General features: G+C 38.6%; 1 protein-coding gene across 4 annotated transcripts in view; it reads right to left on the reverse strand.

Annotated features, from left to right (window-relative positions):
• The window catches only part of tnr (tenascin R (restrictin, janusin)), a 191,503-nt gene extending 180,264 nt beyond the window's left edge, over positions 1 to 11,239 (reverse strand). For all 4 annotated transcript variants that reach the window (XM_061732269.1, XM_061732270.1, XM_061732268.1 and 1 more), the window contains exon 1: positions 11,021 to 11,239. The gene's annotated coding sequence lies outside the window, so the exon portion shown is untranslated. The remainder of the gene's footprint in view (positions 1 to 11,020) is intronic.
• Between the last annotated feature and the right edge of the window lie 3,285 nt (positions 11,240 to 14,524).

The following is a 14,524-nucleotide window of genomic DNA, read 5'->3' on the forward strand; positions in this document are numbered from 1 at the left end:
GAAGTAAGAGTTCAGTCTAAAAAGCAAATTACTGCCCTTACTTTATGACTGTTGCACTTGTATTTGCTTATTTGTTGACATACCTGCTGGGTTTTTTAAGTTGAGCTGAGTTTTTATTTAATTCAAATTTATGTTTAAATGTGCATTATTTCTACTAGTTAATAGTTGCACTATTATTACTTGATTGTTCAAGCTACCTCAAAGAGAACTGTACTGTTTAAGTGCTAAATGATAAAATAAGGTGAATAAAATAAAAAATAGGGGACAACCTGGATCTGTTTATTTTGCGTTCTGTTCTGTTTATTTATTTATGTGTTACGAAAGTATCGGATTGGGACTCGTTATCGGCAGATAGTAAAAAATCAAATTACTCGGAATCGGATCAGGCCCAGGGCCACAAAAACCATCGGGACATCCCTAGTTTTAGCATTTTTAATTGTATTGGAATTTTACCTTTAAACATGATTACCTCAAGTTGTTTTTAGTTTAATTAGATTTTAGATGTTTACAGAGTTCAAGGACCTCAGAAAGTATACTTTATTTTCTACCACTTGATAGCATAAGAGGTAATGTACCGGTATGTTAAAAACAAATCAATACAATTACCTTACTACAGAAACAAAGAAATTCCCTTAAAAAAATCATATGAACATTAAAATACATCATAGAGCCGATGCACATATACGCTACATGCAACTTTCTCTGCCTTTTTCCAATTATTTATTATCTGGCATGATCAGCAAACCACTTTTTTGGGGCTCTGAATCCCAAACTGGGAGCAGATTCCAGAGCATCAGAGATCTCTGTCCTGAGAACAGCTGAAAAGCTGCGCACCACAACCACTCCAAAGCCAATGGTAGAGGAAGTGACCCTGAAGAGGGCAACCATCTGCAGAAATGAGCAGTCAGAGAGCTCACAGCGGAAATATGCTCCAGACCCCCATGACCACGAGATCTTCGATTTGTGTGCCCTGCGGGCCTCTATGGATTGGGAATGCCTTCCACAGAGGCCATCATATTGGTGTCTCACCCCACGCTCTTTGTTGTGTTCTTAGAGCATATCCTAAGAAAATTGAGGAGCCCGCTGACCTCCACGGAGAGGTAGTTACAGTGGTGGTGTTGCTATTTACTATGTCGGGGCTTAAACAGGCCGGTACTCACACATTGTACAAGCATTGCCAAATCACAGCAAGTCATTTTATCACTACATTTATGAACTAAGCCATCACCTTACTGTTCTTCACGCATCTTAAAGGTAACAAGGTGAAACATCATTACTTAAAGGCACTGATGGGTCAACTTTTCACTAACTCACCTCCACTCACGCACACCTCACATTTTATGCCTAGTTTTTGATTGTTTAGTATTAAACCCTTACACAGCATATTAGATACTGTCATAATCTGGGACAGACATTCTCGTGAGCCTTCGATCACTGCATCGATCACACAGAGGAAGTCAGGTAGAAGGAAAATGATGGCAGTGAACAGTGCATGGAACATCAATGCGTCCAACCACCACCGTCTGCTTAAGTGGAATTGACCTCTGCTCATTTCCCAAATTACGCATATCTGACTGGCCCAACGCTGCAGGGCCTGCAGGAAGCACAGGGACACAGAGGAGGGACTATCTCTCTCTCTCTCACACACTCTATCCATTTCTCCATTTCTCTGTTGGGAATCAATGATGTCTGCTTAATTATTGGATGAATTTAATCAGCAGCACAGCAGTATGCACTGCCTTGTGACCCTGTAGCTGTTAGGAAGTCATTTTGTTTTCTAGCAGTTAGTGCTCAAATACCACCGCAACAATTAAGAGCACAACAATCTAATTGCTCCAGAGGTGTAGATGTATTCATTAGACTACCACTAGTCGCGTTATTATTATTATTATTTCTTTTTTATTTGATGAAGGTGCAAAAATACCACAAATCTCCATTATGTGGAAACCATTACGCTGATGAAAGATGCACACTGTTGGGATTACGGTCTTAAAATGAGGTCATTAACAGGCCTTTGGTATTGAATGCTGTTCTAGTATTATTATCAACATAAGTTACAGAACTGCAATATTTCAAACACTTCCTCCTTCTTTAATTGCTTTGCATTTTGCATTTGTCTTCATTTATTCACATGCATTCAGATTAGCAATAGTTTATGTATTTAGTATTTGCTGCAAGAATGCACACCTCCATGTCAGAAAGTTGCTCTGGTGAAAGTGTCCTTGTCACGAATCCCATCAAGTTTTCCTGAATATTTTATGTATTACCTGGTCTGTAATCTACTGACTGCCTTAACAGCTGCCATGGTGCTCATTTAAATTACAAGCAGATATCTGAGGTTTGAATCTATTTAAAACAACCAGTAGAAGCAGCTGATGACGATAAAGCACAAAGCCACTTCTACAATAAATCTCTTCAGCAGTGAAACTGTTGTCTACGCTTTCAGAGATGGCCTAATTTATGTGATTTAGACTGTTAGAGAAAAGCAACGGCCCAACCTGAGGAGACACACATATCTTACGGTAAGTACGTTTTAAAACCTACACCACTTTGAACTCAGCTATGATCAACAATTCATGCAGACAGCTTGTGCATTCGTCTCAATGTTTCTTTTAAATTCTAAAGGGATTCCTGGAGATTTTGGTGACCAGTTGTACCGTAAACCTGCCCCAGTGCAATAATACTGTGTGTAGCAGTCGGTTGCATACTAATGGCTTAACTAATGACATTCACTTTTCATTATTAGGATTTTTCTTTCTTGACATTAACAACATCTGCAGCTTCTGTGAGTAATTCTCTTGGCTCTAAGTAGAGATTTTTGGATCCCATGCAAAACAAGGAGAAGAAATCCTAAATAACTGTTTATGCTGCTTTAGTGAATGTAATTTAAACAGAAGAGACAGACACAACAATTAATAAAACGCTTGCCCTGAACAATGGAAACATCTGCTTAGCTCTGCACAGCTACACAATGAGCTTGTTTTCCAGCCCGTTCCGGTAGTCTAAATGTAGCTTCCCTGGAGTCGCAAATCTGACAGCAACACATGGTAAAACTGTGTACAACGAGAAGAATACTGAAACAAAATGTGGCATAAGATGTAACACTATAGCTGCCCCCATGATAAGTATCACTACTCTACAATAAACATGTAAGAATTTCTAATCTTAACATTCTGGGGTACCATAAACCCAATGACAAAAGAGTTGGCCTTGACATCAGCGGGCACTGTTGCTATCTGAGGAAAGGTAAGTTAAACAGTTGGTACAGATTTTTCTTTTCCTTTTTGTTACTGTAACCATGCTGAGATAAACATGAATCATTTCTGAGTCCCGATATAAAGCAAAGGCACTGTTCAACAGGTAAGGCCAACCTTTACCAGTTTAGGTTCAGCCTATTGAGGCTAAGATCTAATCTAGAAGAAAACACTCCACAAAAAATATGCAAATGGCTCAACTAAAGCAGGAATAATTGCTCAATGTACCGAGAATGGAAATGGCTTTTCGTACAAACTCCGGACAATATCAGCTTCATGACACCATCTGGCTAAATGACAGACAGATGGAAAGATCATGATGACAAATAGCTGTTTTAGTCTTATATCCTTGCGGTTTACTGTAATGTGAAGGTATTTCTACTGGTAGGTAGTAGGCAGGCGTTGTTTTGAAAAGTGTAATTATATTGTTATCTTATCCTAGATTAATCCTGGAGTATGCTTTGAGTTTTACCATCTTCCATTTGTTTCAACAGTCCATAACGAAATAACAGTATAATCCAAACAACTTGCAATATTGCAAAACAAATATCTGTCAACATGTGTGTTTGATTCATCAGTCAGGTTCCAAGTCCATCTAAACGAAGACTTTTACTCAATTCTGTTGTAAATGTAATTCTATTTGACAGCTCTGAAACTAAAGTATACAAATACATAGCCGATTTTCACTGGTCTTCAGAAGGCTTGACTTTGCTTGACGAAACTTGGACATGTCCCAAAAGATTTAAAAGCAGCTTTGGCTGCGAGGCTTTCCGCACTCTGCGTGATATTCTCTGCTTTCTCCACGCTGACAAAATGGATGATGTATTTAAAACATCAAAAAGACATCTTTACTCACTTCAGACTTTGCCTCTCCCTCGCTCACTGAAAATAAAACATCAGGGTTTCTTCCATGATAACTTTGGAAGATATTTTTATTATAACTTGACAGTTTATTAGAAGAGGGCTTTTCTCCCTCAGGTTGCCCATCTGACAGGTTTATTAAGAGGATAAATGAGGAGACCATCAAGCATCCTAAACTATCTCATTGAAAACATTTGTAAGGATATTTTAGGTTATAATTAAAGCACTTATACTGCCTAATGATCAGATCAAATGCTGTAGTTGTTTAAGCAATGATTAAATCATTCCATCTACAATGCATTTTATAAGAATACAAATTTATCGTTTGAATATCAAATAAATAAAGACTGTCTTAACTCCAAAAAGGCAAAATTGGGGATCTGAAAAGCTACCCTGTGAAGGCAACTTCCTTGAATGTACAATGGCTTTATACAAAAATAGCAATTCTTTAACCTTTTGTTCCAATAAGTGACGTAGCACTAAGCAAAAGCTCTAGAAATGCAAATTCATCACTTCACAAAACCTAGAGAACACACACAACGGGATCATTCTGGTATTCAGAGCAAATTTTCACAGACATCTTTTTCCTTTTCTTTTTTTTTTTGCCTCAGTGAGCGCTGTGATTTCCCTTCACAATGAAAGGTTACATCAAGCCATAACATTTAAATAAGTTTCAAAATGACTCGGTGGCGCAGCTTGGACCGTGAATGCACAGATATCAAACAACGGTATCAAAAGTTCACTCCTCACTGCAGTACAGGTCTTGTACAAACAGAACCTGAGCATATTTACCCTTCAGATAAAAGTGTCTCTTGAGCTGCAATGTTTGTATATCTCAACATCCTTCACAGGTTGCCTGCAGGGGGGCTCATGCTTGAACTTTAAGCTTTTTAACTTCACAGTATGGCAGCAAAAAGGCCATATATATCACAGGTTACCTGGAACACGTTCTTTTCTGGCAGGACATGCATGCGGCAATGCATTTATAGCTATCAAACACCGCAGTCAAGGTCGGAGCACCTGAGACTGCACCGAGCAGTAAATATCTTTTAAAAAATCTGTTTGACAAAGAGGCTGAAAGATACTGGAAACCCCTGTAAAAACAGTGAGGTAAGAATCGGAGGACAAAAAGAAAGAAAGCTGAGGGCCGAAGAAAATATGAGGCTGGTTGCAGAAGGATGGGGATGTGAAGAAAGAAAATGAGACAGTGAGAAAAGAGTGGGAAAAAAAGGTGCACGAGAGGGAGACTACTGAATGTTAAGCAGCAGCTCAAGTGGAAGAATTTCAGTTGGAATCCAAGCTCCTTGGCTAATGAGGATCATTAACTTGGCCTCCCCAGTTACTGTAAATGATGGCGAGGACTGGAAGATGCTGGGATAAAAATAAAACCTCTCAACCTTATCCCCACGGGACTTACAAAGCGGGCACTTGTAAGACATAGCGTATGCTGGCTGCAGAAGGCACTTCATAATGCAACACCACATGCCATGGATCCTGAAACCGCCGACACTTACCCACCAAGAGCACTCAGCGTCATTCTAAACTTTTCACTTTCTGTTTGAAGCACAGTGGCAAAATAAGCTATTTATATGCCCAAATTTAACAGATTAAAAATAAAGATCAAGGTGAGCATGTCTCAGTGCTCACCATATCTCAGTGCTTGACAATATAAATCAAAAGCTTATCAGTCCGACCATGTCATCCCATGTGGGAAATTTCAGTTTCAGGTACAGCATGGAGGGAAGAGGAGGAAGATCTCATCGCCATTCAACTGCAAAGCTCTCCATCTTACACACATTATTTCAAGTGGGCAGTTCACATTTCTCCCTACGCTTTATGATCCTATCAGCTTTGCCATTTTCCCCACTCTTCACTCGCTGTTTAACACACAGTAAAACAAAAAGTCCCACAAGGCTTAAAAACCAATCCTTGCTGCTGTCCCGCTCCCATAAATCCTTCTTGAAATACAGTGCGATCCTTTAAAAGCACTTTCGACAGCTCTAACAGCACAGTCAATTGAGTGGTGAAATTAGAAGGCATCAAATTAGTTTGAAAATATAAATTTCCCTCTTTGGGATCCCAGAATATAGCAAAGAGCTCTTCTCTTTGAAACCCTTTCATCGATTCTTGTTTTACTCCAACTCAGCACTATCACTATACCCCCATTAGCGGATGCATATGTAAACTGTACAGGTATCCCCTATGCTAAATACTGCAAATTTGCTTTATTATCTCTTAAATCTATTTTTGTTCTGTTTTTTTGTTTGCTTTTTTTAATTGGAGAAGAAATGCTATCACATTGGCGTGTACCTTAAACGGCACAATCAGACAGACAAGCGTCTTGATACGATCAGCACAATTGGCACATTCATCCGCCTCCTCTAAAGTGCTGTGCGGTCACAAGATAAACACTGAAGACCATCAACGCTGGCTGTTGGTTTTGTCTCAAGTTTTACTTCCTCAAACTTCATTAACAACCAAAATGATGAGGCAAGTGCGTGTTCTGACCTCATCACTGCAACCTTCAGTACATGAAGCTGACAGACATGCACTCGAATTGCTCCAACAAATACGTTTATAAATAAGTTTTTATGGACGGACGAAAAAAGAGTTTTTAAGCAGTAGAAAGATGGAAATGTGCTGGATCACTTTGGGCAAAAGTAGAGTGAAGAAAATGTACTTTGTCTGGACAATTTGAAGCTTCCTGTGCTGAGGAATGACTTCAAAACCCATTTCCACCGTCTGGAAGGTGTTTTCTTAGAGTAATGGTACAAAAAAAAAACTCCACCACTCAAGAAGAGCTTTTATGTCAGTGTACCATTTATGATCTACTACATATATCAAAGTATTCCATAGATTACCAACAAATGCCAAAAAGATAACTGAATAATGACCTGGCTGCTTTTCTCATTTGAGTTAAATGCATTGCAAGATGGGTGGGCCCTTCTTTAAGGTAAGATGTGCAGTGACCAAAGAAGAGACACCGCGAACTGAAGAGCAGTTCGCAGGCTGGAAATGCTGCTTCACCAAACTTGATCATGAAAATGTCTACTTGGGTGGCTGCGTTAATCCAGATTTGAGTTGGGAAAAACTGTTTCACAATTAAACTGCCAAATGATTGAGCATGCCCATAGCTGAATTCTAACTGCACAGTAAAAGATTTTCATGAGACAATTCAATTACAATTTTTCTTAATGAATGCAATTTGCAAAAAAAAACTGTGCTGGCATTGTTTAAAATTCTGAAAGAAATAAAAGATCTAAATAAGCCTTCACAGCCTTAAGCAAATAAGCAAAGTTAAAAAAAATTTGCACAACAAGAAAAATAAAAAAAAAAGCACCTTCAAACTCCTACTGAGAAGGCAAAGTGCTTAAAGGTATTAAGGGAAAAAAGGGTGAGGCTTGGTAAATAAATGCCAAAGCAAAAACTTTATTTGGACAATTTTTGTGACGATAAATATATTAGATTTAATCCGTTTCAGTGCTTTATCAAAACAGCACCACAGCTCGGTGTCCACAAATCTATAAAGAAGAAATAATAAAAGCATAACACAGCACCTTTGGCAGGAAGGATGAACGAGGACTCTTATTTATCTTAAGAATAGATGTTGTGGGAGGCAATTAGTTATAGAGTGCACATTTCATATGAAAACACTAATGATCTGGTTTTCCTTGCAGATTTGTTACAGTTATCGCCAGAGCGAAGTTTCCAGCTCGGCTCACACCAACCAGCCTACAGAGGAGACTGAAAGTGATGAATGAATAAAATCCAGGCAAACATGATTCAATTATTTCACAAAATGCTGATAAATATTACAATGATATGGTGGTGAACACAACAATCTGGCATGATAATGTGACAGACATCCACATCTTGCGGACGTGCTTCCTTTTCTGAGCTGGATCATTTGTGTGTGACACTGATAGCGACTATCTGCTGATGTGAATGATAAGTGAAGGAGAGAAATCAAACAACAGAGAGCAAATAAATAAATAAAGGAGAGAAAGGAAAGGCAGAGAGGCAGGAGTTTAAATTTGTTCAGACAAATTCCTGCGTCTGTCACCTCTGCCTTGAAAACATAAATCAAAGCAGTCGACTCAGGATTCATCACACAGACTGAGACGATGGTGAAGAATTCCCCTGATGTGATCCTAGAAAATATGACCCATGAAGGAAAATGTTTGATGTCATACTGTACTCGCTGTGTGTTATGTAAAATAGTCAAACTATAATTGAACAATGAAACAATTAATATATTTTTTTCCATTTTTTTTAATTGTGTTACAAGCTCCAGATGCCAGTTTCTGAATTACAATAATGCTCATATAATTAGCAAACAACTAAAGATGCTGTACTTTTTCACCATATTTGACCAAAAAAAAATATGTTAAAGTCTGAAAAAAGTGCAGATAGTTAAAGATTCATGCCCCTCTTTCTTCTCTCCTGGGGTGTTCAAATCTGGGGTATCTGAATAATGATGTAGTCAATAATGAAAGATGGATATGTCCACATTTTACTGTCTTCCTAACAATAAGTAATGACGGCGGCTCCGCTAACACAATTAACGCTGGCGCAGGGGAAAATAGAATTCCCTCAGAATGAAGTATTATGTAAATTATTAATTACCACACAGACGATTGCAATCTTGCTCAGCTGCCCAGTGGCGCTCAGATAAATGCGAATGAACCGGGAACAGAGGAAGAAAACGGTGAAGATAATCCTGCCACAGACGGCATGTAAGACATTTTTAACAAATACCACCTGCTCCTCCAGCAATTTGTGGAAACCATTTCGCAATTTACAGTAACAACCAAACACTTTTTCCATCCAAGCTGGCGCTCATCAAATGCAAATCTGAATTTGACCATAGTGAAAGAAAACATTTGTGTACTTTTGGATTTCTTCTCAGATGTCACCAATACTTTGTTTTCATAAGACAGTAAATCTCCAAAATCTAAAAGATTAAAGAAAAAAAGTTATTCTTTTTCCTCACTAATGATAGCAAAAGTGTAGTGCTATAAAGCATTTTAAAATCATGTGCTTTAATTGGAGTTTGAATAACACAACTTATGCAATGACTCATTTTATATGCAGTAAGTGAGGGATGATTTATGTTGAACAGTTTCCACAAATGCATTTTCATGTGTATAGATTTCTCCTCTGCAGGGGTATGTGTTTCTGAATTTGAATATGTTGTATATGACAATAAGAGACAGAGTTAATGTGGAAGAGATAAAGAGCCAGTTCAGGTAAAGATGAGAACAAAGAAAATAAAAGTCCTAGTGATAGCAGGATGAGAAAAAGAAGAGGACAGGGAGATCTCTCAGATTTAGAGTCTGAGCTTAATGGCATTGGTCCCACACACACATGCACACACGGGAGCGAGTCAGAGCCAAGCTTCGTGCAAGAAATCATGAATCCAGAGGCAATGTAAAGCCTCCCCATTCACAACAGACACATGAAACATTTTTAAAAAGAAAGAAAATAAATCAACTGTTTATCTTGGTTCCATGATTTTTTTTCTTTCTTTCTTCTCGTCTTTGTAGGTTTCCCTGCATCTGCCTTTTCCGGTCAGTCCATCTTTTCCTAGTCAGGTCAGTACTGCATACATCACGCCCACTTTCAATATTGTGCCATTATCTAACTGACTTGAATGCCCAACCTGGTTCCCTGTTCTGACCATGGACAATATGTCTGACAGACTTTGACATATTAAGCCAACTCAATATATGGCAATAACCTTCACAACATAACATGGGGGTGTGGTGTGGAGGCTGGTGACGGAGAGGAGAACAGACTAAAAGAGGAATGGAGACACGTATGGACGAAGAGGATGCGTGTGGCAGGGTTATGGTGTTTCTATGCCTGAGTCAACACTGCCACATCAAGACCTACTTTCTAAATATTACAATTTGTGTTTCAGCTGCACAATCAATTATATCAAGAAAGAGAGTGAATAGTCTCTCAAAGCCAAGGACAACAGCCTTGTGAAGGCACATGAGAATAGGCATGGGATGGATGACATCAATGACTTGCAGTGTAATATCTTTCCTTGCTGAGGTCCATACATTAGAAGGGGCCAACTTTGGAAAGTATTGCAGCTGCTGGTATATTAAGCAGAAAGAATCCCCTCTGCTCTCTTCTTACAGTGGGAGAGATTACCTTCCTCCGCCTGATGGAGAGTCTCCTCAGTTGACTGACTTGACTCAGCTGGCCAAGTTTAAAAGTAGCTTATTATCATCATATGTTCAGAAAAAGGGAAGGATTTTTAACAGGTTGAAAAAAATGACCTCCTTCTTTTCTTTTGCAAACCACACCGTTTCCTTGACAAATTAGTTCAACTCTTGTTTCAGATCTCAAGACTTAGTAGAAAAGAAGCCAACACAATGAACTTTGTCAAAGAAAAAAAACCAACATCCTTGCCATTATAAATGTGGAAAAACGTGCAAGCATGAGCATCAACCACTGCAATTCATTTTCTCAAGGCAAGCTTTTATAAAGACACTTATTACATTTCTGAAGTGGCTGCTATTCGAGGCACATTGCCTTTGTGATAAAAAAAAAAAGACTGACGGAACTCATCCATAAAGGCACACACGTTTTCACACACAAAGCAACAAAAGAAGAGGGTCATGAGACAACTATTGTTGAGCTCCTCTCTGCTCAGTGTGATAAGGGCTTGATTGATACCAAACTTCCCCAGTTAATCACCTGGTTGGGTGATTACAGGGACCCACCGCCTGGCAAGTGATGCGCACATTAAAACAAAAGAAAAAGCAGGACAAACGCGCCACAAACTCAAATGCAAAGAGACTGTGTTTGCAGACTTCCATGCACGAACCCGCATTTATCAGAAGCAGAATGCACCTGCCGAACATCCGACTCCCGGCACAAGTTGAACTCACCTGCAGTTGTCTTGCTGCCTGCCTCCTGATCTCTCTCTGCTGTCGCTGCTGCTGCTGCTGATGATGATGGTGATGAAGATGATGATGATGCTGCACGGACGTCCTACTCAACCTTTTTGCGCTGCGCCACCAAAGTGCATCGGTCTTTGGGCCAAGTGCGAGGTGCGAGGCTCAGATGTGCTCGCTCGTCTCACTCAGCCTCACTACACCTCACACGGCTGCAGAGGGACAGAAGATGGGCAGCGTGGTGATGCTCCACTCTCTCCCTCCCTCCCTGCTTCTCTCCTCTCTCTCCCTCTCTCTCTCTCTCTCACACACACACACACACACACACACATACTCTCTCCCTCTCTTTCTAACGAGCTGAGAAGCTCTCGCGCTGGTTGGCTACGATGCCCACTCCCCGCTAAAGCCTGATTTATGGTTCCGCGTTAAATCGACGCCTAGGGATGCCACCCGTCCCGTAAAATACGGAATTGTCCTTTATTTGAGAAAAAAAATGTTGCGTCCCGTATTGAACTAATACGGGACGCGATTTGTCCGTATTTTCATTAATTTTTACACCATATTCTAGTTGAATTATTGAAATAAATTAACTTTTACACCATATTCTAGTTGAATTATTGAAATAAATTAACTTTTACACCATATTCTAGTTGAATTATTGAAATAAGTTAACTTTTACACCATATTGTAGTTGAATTATTGAAATAAATTAACGTTTACACCATATTCTAGTTGAATTATTGAAATAAATTAACCTTTACACCATATTCTAGTTGAATTATTGAAATAAATTAACTTTTACACCATATTCTAGTTGAATTATTGAAATAAATTAACTTTTACACCATATTCTAGTTGAATTATTGAAATAAATTAACTTTTACACCATATTCTAGTTGAATTATTGAAATAAGTTAACTTTTACACCATATTCTAGTTGAATTATTGAAATAAATTAACGTTTACACCATATTCTAGTTGAATTATTGAAATAAATTAACCTTTACACCATATTCTAGTTGAATTATTGAAATAAATTAACTTTTACACCATATTCTAGTTGAATTATTGAAATAAATTAACTTTTACACCATATTCTAGTTGAATTATTGAAATAAATTAACTTTTACACCATATTCTAGTTGAATTATTGAAATAAATTAACTTTTACACCATATTCTAGTTGAATTATTGAAATAAATTAACTTTTACACCATATTCTAGTTGAATTATTGAAATAAGTTAACTTTTACACCATATTCTAGTTGAATTATTGAAATAAATTAACGTTTACACCATATTCTAGTTGAATTATTGAAATAAATTAACCTTTACACCATATTCTAGTTGAATTATTGAAATAAATTAACTTTTACACCATATTCTAGTTGAATTATTGAAATAAATTAACTTTTACACCATATTCTAGTTGAATTATTGAAATAAATTAACTTTTACACCATATTCTAGTTGAATTATTGAAATAAGTTAACTTTTACACCATATTCTAGTTGAATTATTGAAATAAGTTAACTTTTACACCATATTCTAGTTGAATTATTGAAATAAATTAACTTTTACACCATATTCTAGTTGAATTATTGAAATAAATTAACTTTTACACCATATTCTAGTTGAATTATTGAAATAAATTAACTTTTACACCATAATCTTCACCTGTAGCTATATTATACATCTGGGCTGATGTGGACATACGTAGCATAGGAGGCTATTTCAGTTGCTATATGGAACAGTCATGAAAGTTCAATGCTATTAAAGCACTTTAAACTTTAAATCAAAGCATTTTGTTTTTCATATATATAAAATAAACACATTTTTATTCAGTTTAGAAGTTTTAGGGCTTTTTTTTGGCTCCTGCGCTGCTGAAATCAGGGCGTCCCTTATTTCTATTTCTGAAAGGTGGCAGCCCTATCGACGCCGTTGGGTTACGGCGTAGAGTACGCGGCGACGCGCACCATACGTTGCGCGTCGCCGCGTACCCTACGCCGTAGGTTCTGCGTCGGTGTAAGGGCTGAGTATACTTCTGCGTCACACACACGCAGAGCACACGGCGCACCCGTGGTGCCGTCACGAATCGTTCTGACTTCTCCGTCTCTCCGTTTGGTCGCGGTGCAGTACCCCCCGCGGCCACTAGTTAGCGATCTTTTTCTGAATGGTTTATCCGACTTTTTCCGGTCACAGTAAATCAAAGAAATAAGGACAACTATTGTGCAAAAAACAAAAACAAAAAAAAATCACATATAAACGAAGAAAAAAGCCCTGGAAGTTCACTACTGATTCAAACCGGAAACCGGAAATGCTTCGCTTTCAAACGAACCAATCACAGCCCTCTCGCTCTGCGTGTGGTCTGCGTCTCCTCGACGCGTAGTTACAATTTTCGGGAGGTGCACGTCACTGACGGCGCATTGTGACGGCGTGTCCTCTGCGTGTCCCAAAAAACCACACGCCGTAGACACGGCGTCGTTTTGACGCAGAAGTGTAATTCAGCCTTAACGCGGAACCATAAATCAGCCTTATGCCCCCACCCCCCCCCCCCCCCCCCCCCCCCCCCTCTGTCACTCTTTTTGCTGAGCTGCACTGCATGCAGTCTCACAATTTTCTTTTTGCTGCTTCTCCATTGATTGCTTTGGCTTTCTCACCTCTCAGTATTGATCTTTGTGTCTCCGTCTTTGCTTGTGCAGCCTCTAGTGGTTACATTTCTTCTCTCCGTGCTTCTCACAGGGTCAGGTGCATTATTTATTTATTCATTTGTTTATTTAGTTATTTATTTATCCAAACAGGAGAACAGAGAAAGTGTGCGTTGAATTCTCTCCAGGATACCAGCTCTACAATCACCCGTGAAGTTTGAAGACAAAAGAGAGAGAGAGAGAGAGAGAGAGAGAGAGAGAGAGAGAGAGAGAGAGAGAGAGAGAGAGAGAGAGAGAGAGAGAGAGAGAGAGAGAGAGAGAGAAGAAACATGGAAAAGGATGTGGGAATAAAATAGTACCATCATACTGATCCAAATGTGTGAAATGAATAGCTCAAGAAACAGTTAAGTCCTGTGTAGAAAAAAAGACTATGTGCTTCATAAGTTTTAGTTGATGCTTTTTCAGTGGGAGTTAGATGTGAACCCAAGGATCATTTACTCTGAGTTTGATGGGCCTCAACAGGCCACAACTGCATTGAACTTAACTCATAAATCAATGAACCTGTTTACTCTTGTATCAAATAAGTATAAAACTTTGAAAAACCAAAGGCGATTGGAAATAATGTCACCTATTATTATTTCAAACTTGTTTCACCCAATTGTTTCACCAATCAATAATATTCTCAGATTTTTGTTTAGGCAGTATTGAGGTGACGTCGCTCAACATACTCAGTCTTACAGTTGTGGATGTAATGACTGAATGTTACTTGTGTGGTGGATATTGTTATATGTTTTACATTTTTTTAGATGTGAAAATCACAACAGCATGTGCTGAACTGGGTTTGTGTACG

This window comes from Cololabis saira, chromosome 10 (genome assembly GCF_033807715.1).
Source record: "Cololabis saira isolate AMF1-May2022 chromosome 10, fColSai1.1, whole genome shotgun sequence".
NCBI lineage: Eukaryota > Metazoa > Chordata > Actinopteri > Beloniformes > Belonidae > Cololabis > Cololabis saira.